The sequence below is a fragment of the Talpa europaea genome, assembly GCF_964194135.1.
Source record: "Talpa europaea genome assembly, chromosome: 8".
In the NCBI taxonomy this organism is placed as follows: Eukaryota; Metazoa; Chordata; class Mammalia; order Eulipotyphla; family Talpidae; genus Talpa; species Talpa europaea.
In genome coordinates, this window is record NC_140075.1 from 61,428,073 (window position 1) to 61,435,380 (window position 7,308).

The 7,308-nt window shown below is 40.3% G+C and overlaps 1 gene segment (V, D, J or C); it reads left to right on the forward strand.

The window, feature by feature from the left end:
• Positions 1-4,026: 4,026 nt before the first annotated feature.
• On the forward strand, positions 4,027-4,517 carry LOC311175353 (T cell receptor alpha variable 3-like). The segment is given in 2 exons: positions 4,027-4,075; positions 4,162-4,517.
• Positions 4,518-7,308: the final 2,791 nt, after the last annotated feature.

The following is a 7,308-nucleotide window of genomic DNA, read 5'->3' on the forward strand; positions in this document are numbered from 1 at the left end:
GAAAATGAGAAGAGAAACTACATTTATTTTAATAAATACAAGATATATTGATATATTATTATTTTATAGATGATATGTATCATATATGCTCATATGAATCATATCTAAATGTATATATGAGATATATATATATTATTAACAAAAAAGAGTTCTGGATGGAGACATGTTGGGAGTAGGGGTTAGGATCTGGGTGACTTGTATTTTCTTCTTAGTGATTCCCTGTAATTTCCAAATGTTCCACAATGTCTATTTTTCTTTTATAATCAGTACAAAATTAGTTGAAAAGACTAAGTAGAAATCTACTTTTTTTTAGCTTACAAAGGAGCCTAATGTCAAAATTGAATATAGGACTGTTTACCAAAAAACATGTGAATAAGTACAACTTAGTAACACACAGCACAAAATGTGTTTCCAAGTGTTGAGTAGTTACAGTCTAGAAAGAAAATGAATTTAGTGTAGGAAATTAAAGAAAATAGAAGTCTACAGGATGGGTGAATGGAATAAGCAATGCACCCCTAAGTGGAATACAATAATCAGGTTTTTTCAGTAGGACAGGGGATCTTCCAAGGGCTTCAGGTCTGGCGCTCTACGTGGGGCCTGCTTGACCAGCAGCATCTTCCGGCTTTTCCCCTGTACTGTTTTCTGCTGCCCTCAGTCACAACTGTGGGTAGCTTTGGGTAGTCTGTTGTTCTACAGCGAGACAATTTTGGAAGAATCATCATTGGTAAAACAAGCTGTTGCAAGTCTCCAGCTATTCTGTCCCAGTTCACAAGATGGCAGTGCTCTATTCTGAATGGCTGCTGTGGGTGGCTGAGTGGAAGGGGTTTGAATTTGAACTAAGGCCAAATGATATTTCTTTACTTTTCTTTCTTTTTTTTTTTTTTTTTTCCACTGCTCATTTTGTTTCAAGTCAGCTATTCCCAGAGAAGAATGTCATGGGTGGTTTGAAAGTTCCATCCTATTTTCTGAGAACTGCATCAGGGCTTATGAATAGTCAACTTTTTTAACTTGGTAATCACTATAAAAGCATCAAAATATTTAAACTTTATAGCTTTTGGGTTGGTTTGTTTGTTTGTTTTAACAAAGAATGATGTCAGTAGTGGCTTGAACTTTGTTGGAGATGAAGTGAAATAGCCCCAGCATACAGATCCTTACCAGAAAGCCCTTTGGAGAAGGAGCAAGGAGCTGTGGCCAGGGAGACAGAGAAGCAAGGAAGGACACTGAAGAACCTGCTGTCCATGTCCTGGCCCTGGCTGCTCATGGGAGCTTCCAGAATGTGCTGGAAGCTTGATGTCTGTGCTGCCCCCAACTGGGGACCAAACAGAAGCAGAAGATGATGGTGCCTCCTGTCCTGGTGGGGTCTGAAGCAATCTAAGACCACCTCAGGAGGTGAGTCTGAGAAACAGCAGCACGACCCAGAGATGTTTAAAATCATTGCTAAATGTGAGCTTTCACCAGCCCCCCACCTCTCAGAGTCCTGACCCTACCCTGGTACTTCATCTTCCATGCTCCTCTTCAATCTCAGGACAGAGAGAACCTGAGAAATTACCCTCCCTCCTCTTATTTTAAATGGCAGTTAACTGCTCTTATGCTTATCACTATCCTTCCTCCCTACATATCACTGAACACAAACCAAAAAATCATTGGTGTCATACACCTAAGGCCCCACTCTGCCGGCCTAGGGGCCTGGACCTTGTCACTGCTCCTGAGAGGATGACTGGGGGTGCTTCCCTGCACCTCCACATCTTGGACATCAGTGGGCCCCTTGTCCGTATCAGACAGGACAGGCAGTGAGGGATGATGGTGGTGGCAGCAGGAAGTGGAGCGCAGAGAGGTAATCTGCTGGGAGGAATGTGTTAAAGGTACAAAAGTCCTGTTTCTCCTGATCATTGATTTATATGTGATTTACATTAATCCCCTATCTCTGTAGGAGAAATGCAGTCAGTAAAGGCAGCTTGAGCTCATGACTTTATTAGAAAATACACCGTAGTTGAGCAGTTTAAATTTTGTGTCCAGGAAATGAGAAGATAGTGTAGGAGAAGGCAGGTGATCAATCATAAAGGAAAAGGAATTGGGTAAAAACTAATAGAATGTACCCACCATTTTTTAGCAGGTTTATCTTCCTTCCTCACTTTTCTATCTATACTAAGTCAGAAACTTAGAAGTGGGATGAGAAGAGAACTGGGTTTTCACTTATTTAGAAGTGGGAAATCCAGTGTTTCCAAAGCAAATATTGTTAAGTGAAAACAGCAGGAAGAGGGAGAATGTGTTTATTTTTTCATTTGAAGACCAAGAGTAAAGATATTTAAAAGGGAGCCAGGTGACCTCTTTGATGCACTGGGTATGTTCCTCTTAAGTTGTATTAAACTGGATTTTTATCTTATCATCCTCCCCAACCTTGACCCTATATTGGGCCAAAATTGGAAAATCAAAATCACAATTCCAACTATGTTATTCACTGTAAAAATCATCCAAATTTTCATAGGTTCCTAAGGCCCTAAACTAATGTCCAAGATACACATGTTTGGCACTTAGATGGAAAGGCATCTCTCACACCCAAAACCTCTGTTAGAGAGTGTGAGCCCCATTCCTTGCATGAGTTGCACTCAGGAAACTTCACTAATCTTGATACTGTAGTGCTGGAGCTAAGACACCAATTCTTTCAATGCCATAAAGGGTCTTGGTCAAGATTCCTAAGAGACAAAAAAGAAAGCCTCCTGAGACCCACTCCTAACCAGCCCGACACACTGTGAGCATTCAAGAAATGACACTTAGGACTATAGTTGTTTTATTGCATGTACCCCCCGGGCTCACCATAGCTGCCTTTCCCAGTACTGATGCCACATAAGACATGGGACTCGTGACCCACACAGAAGCTCCTGTGCACAGGCAGTCAGGCCAGAGGATCCCTCTCCCCTGTCTAAGCTCAGGGGAGAATAAGAATACTTTCAAGAATAAGTGACCTCCTCTCCTCTTTTTCTTTTCTTTTTTTTTTTTTTTATCTGATAGGTTTATCTAGACTTTCAAAAGAAAATATTGGTGGGAGGCTATTTGTGTACTTGTTGGTCTTTTTGTCTTTTTTTTTTTAAATATTTATTTATTTATGCATACAAGAGCTGGAGTACAGGCCAGAGATGCAGGGGGTGAGGGGATTCACCAGAGGCAGAGCAGGGAACAAAACAGGCGGATTGACCGAAGTACACTGCTGAGGGGAGCAGCGGGGGAGTCAGGAGAAGTGTGCTGCGCCATGTGGGTAGCTCCCTGGCCAGCCCGGGATCAGATTCGCGCTGCAGAGGCTGCGGATTGCTTCATAGTGCAGTGCTTAACCCCTTGCGCCACCTGGGAGGCCCCCTGTTTGTCTTTTCAATAAGACTCCTGCAACAAAAAGAACCGTTAAGTCCTCCCCATGTTAGGGGGAAAAGGATGTCCTATCGGGGCTGCCCTATAACACCCACAGGCACATGAAGAGCCTACAATTTGCCACCAGAGACCAAGCTATGGGAAGAGGGGGGAAAAAGAGGGGGATGAAGCACCTGGGGTGGGGACAGTTTCTTTTTTCACTCTTTCTGGTTTCCTACAATAACAAGAACAAAACAATTTATCTCAAAATATTAACTTCTCAAAATAATTACTCAAATTCTAATTACAAGACTGATATTCATTTGTCATAAAAGAAAAAGCAAATAAAAAAAGGAGTATGTGTAACCTCAACCTACAGAAGTTACCACAGTTAACTGTTTAGCATTTATTCTTTTCATTTCACCTGTGTCCATTAGCATAAAAATAAGTCTGGAGAGATGTGAGGAATTCACAGTATTTCAAACAAAGAACAAGTGTATCTCAAAGGCATAACAAAAGGAGATATTTCTGTTCCTTTAAAAAAAAAACTATGCAGTTGAGCTAAGCTCCTCCCCTTTCTGACCTTTGAGACTTGGTGTAAACCAGAAACCCCCTCAGGGATGGGACTATAAGATGCTGTCCTTTTAAGCTCCTACTGAATAATATAAATTCACTAATGAAGAAATGATGGATTTGAAGTTTATCTTCGCTTTGCTTCTAGCTCTGGCCCTTCCAGGTAACTGACACCTGTCTTGCACCCCAGCTGCCCTCCAGGGTGAAGCAGCTACAATGACACCTGCTGATGTGTGTTTTATGTTGCAGGGCCTGGGAGAGCAAACTGGATCAGACCCCAGGAATTAGAAGTGTATGGAACAGCAGGAAGGACTGTGAGCTTTCGTTGTAATTATGGTACCTCATCTGGGGGCTCTGCTTATATCTACTGGTTTCGACAGTATCCAAACCAGGCACTGGAGTTTATCCTCTACAGAGGGTGGGGATACTCTGGGAAAGGAGATGCCAGTTTTGCCAAAGAAAGATTTTATTCAAAGACTACAGCGAATTCAACAGATTTGTTCATCAGCAGCCTGGTGCTTGCAGACACGGCCCTGTATTACTGTGCGCTGAGAGGCACAGAGAGAACACCCCCTAGGGCAGCTGTACAAGAACACGACTCGTAGGAGGAAGGGAGGCCTGGCACGTGTGACCACAGTGAATTTTTAATTGTTGTTTTTGCAAGACCCATCATGGTAGTTAGGAGACACTGGATCAGGAGAATTCTCCTCTAACTGTATAATAGTCTATAATTATAGACAAATATTGATAGTTCAAGTTCTTGGAATCTCAGTATCTTGATATTAGAGATAGCAACACTATAAGCTATCATAAGGCACAGCTTTAACACTTGGGGTAAGTAATTGGCATGTCCTAGATGCTCAGCAAATAGTACATACCTTTCTTCTCTCATATAACTAGCTTTCTAGCAAAATCTGAGGCTCTCTTATACCACACTAGCAAAACCAAACTAGTTCAACTCTAAATGTACATCCAGGACCCAGAGAAGTCTTCCTTGCCTGAGGATTCCCTGGTCACCAGGCGGGCTATGAAATGCAAACTGAGCAGCAGCTAGAGGAATAGGGCCCTCCTGTGCTCATGGCCACTGGAAGGTGGTGGACATTTCTCATGATCTGAATAAGAATAGGGCCTATTTTCTCATAAGACTAAAGGGGGGAAAGTTCAGCTTTTGATGGTATGGCAGAAGGAAATTACTTTGATACTACTGCCTGCTCCTTTGTCAGTTCTCACCTTCCCAGGCAGAGATGAGAGATCACCAGGTCGAGTGAAATTCTTAGGTCACGGCTTGAACCAAAGGGCACCTGCTATCTACTGCCTTATTCAAACCACACTTCTGATAGTTCCCATCAAACCCAGCTCTGTGAAGCCACATCTTTGCACAGGTGCTGCATGGGATGTACAGAAGGAAAAATTCAGCCCCTTATTCAGCATAAAGGCCGTGGTAGCACCTTACAGATTCTAGCCTAAAAACCTCTGGCTCCTGAATTCATGGTGAAGTCTGCACCAGCCATCAAAAGGGACTTGGAAATAATACAGGAAATAAGATATCTTACCATACAGGAAAAAACTGGTAACAGAAAGTTTGAAAAATACTATGGTTAGAAAGTTAAAAGTTTGAAATTATTGAATAATGGAGACTCGTATTCATGGAGGCATAAAACAACTTAAGGGGAGTGATAGGCAACCTCCCTTAGCTGCAATTTGTAGGAAATTGTTATTTTTGTAAGCGTTTAATAGTGAGCTACTTAGGGATTTTAAGATTCGTTAAGCATCTCATGCCTTTGATCCATTTCTCAGAATTTACATTAAAGACTAATTTTAAGTAGAAAAAAAAATTCTAGGCAAGAAAATACACCCATGAAAAAAATGGTCAAAGATTTAGCGGAATCTGATTGACTGCCTTACACTTAATGAGCTAATCAGTGAGGCTTATGAACATGGAAATGCTTTTGACATACAGTTAAGTCAATAGAGTACATATTTGAAACCATGCTCTGCTTACCCTAATATCAAACAATTTAAACATACAGATTAAAACTAGATCTGACACAATCATGAAAAGAGATTTATTTGAAGTATTTTATTTCTCAGCATTTTTAATTTTTTTTTCAGTCAAAAATTGTGGACTTGTTTCTACAAAATAAAATTTACAAAACTACTGTAAACTCCAGATTTTGTATTTTATTTTAAATAATTGAGGATTCTTCTCAGTTCCAGCCCTCCTTTCTTGGACCTGGGGGGCACCAGTTTTCCAGTTCACTGCCCTCTTCCTTAGTTCTTCAGTGACAGAAACTTCACTGGAATGTTCACTGTGTCACAAACTCATCTTTATATAAGCAAATAGGAAAGAGCACCTTCAGCTCTTATCTCTATAGTAATCCTCAATAGAAGATTCACCTCATTGTCCCAAGAACTCAGAAAGCTCCACTGACACCTTATGGAAACCCACTTGCTGTCTCAAAAAACGAAGATTAGATAAATTGAGTTTTGTCTTAAAATTGTTAAAAATATGTAAGTAGAAGGGGATTGGAAGGAAGGGGGTCGGACATGGAGTTTTGGTGGAGGGGGAGTGAAGCATGTGCACATATGGAGGTGTGACATGGTTACCCCAAGATTATATAGTTATGCAAACAACTGACAAATTAATAAAATCTGAGGAAAAATAAAAAGGAAATGAAATAGATAAAAACAGACATATACATTTAAGTTAATCTAATCTATACATGTAAAAGATGAATGTCTTCTCATTTTTAAAAAGTTGGAACATTACGGATTAAGCTTAAATCCTCTCTGCCCATATCTTCATCTGATCTTCTTTCCCAGAGGCAAATGCTACTTTGGGGTTGTAATACATGTTTAATTCCTTTACCATAATTAATACAGACATAGAAGCACACATGTGCTCATGGAAAAGAAACACTATTGTGGCATTCTTACATAAATGTTAACACAGCTTGTTTTAATCAGCAACTTTCTTTATTTTATTCAATGAAATGAACTTAAAGACTAGTCATGTTGAGAGAGATCTTTCTCCATTTCAACCAACACAATCATTTACTGTGTCAATTGTCTATTCTATTTAATAATACTAAGAGTAATAATACTATTTCTCTGTAAGACAGAGAATCAAGGCCAGAAAGTTTAACTACCAATGCCACGCAACTGGTAAGTGGCAGAAAGGAATGCAAATCAAGTCTTCTGGTTTTAATTAGGAGGTTCTTCTAACAGGTCTAGGGTTTTCTTGTTTCTCATTTCCACTTAGTTGAGGTCTGGCTGTAGTCATGTCTAGAACCCAGCAAGCTTCTGAACTGGTATTGCTTTTCAGGTTCTTGTAACAAAAAAATAAAATGCAGGACAAAGACAGCAGAGCTACAAGAAGGTACATTTGTTTACATT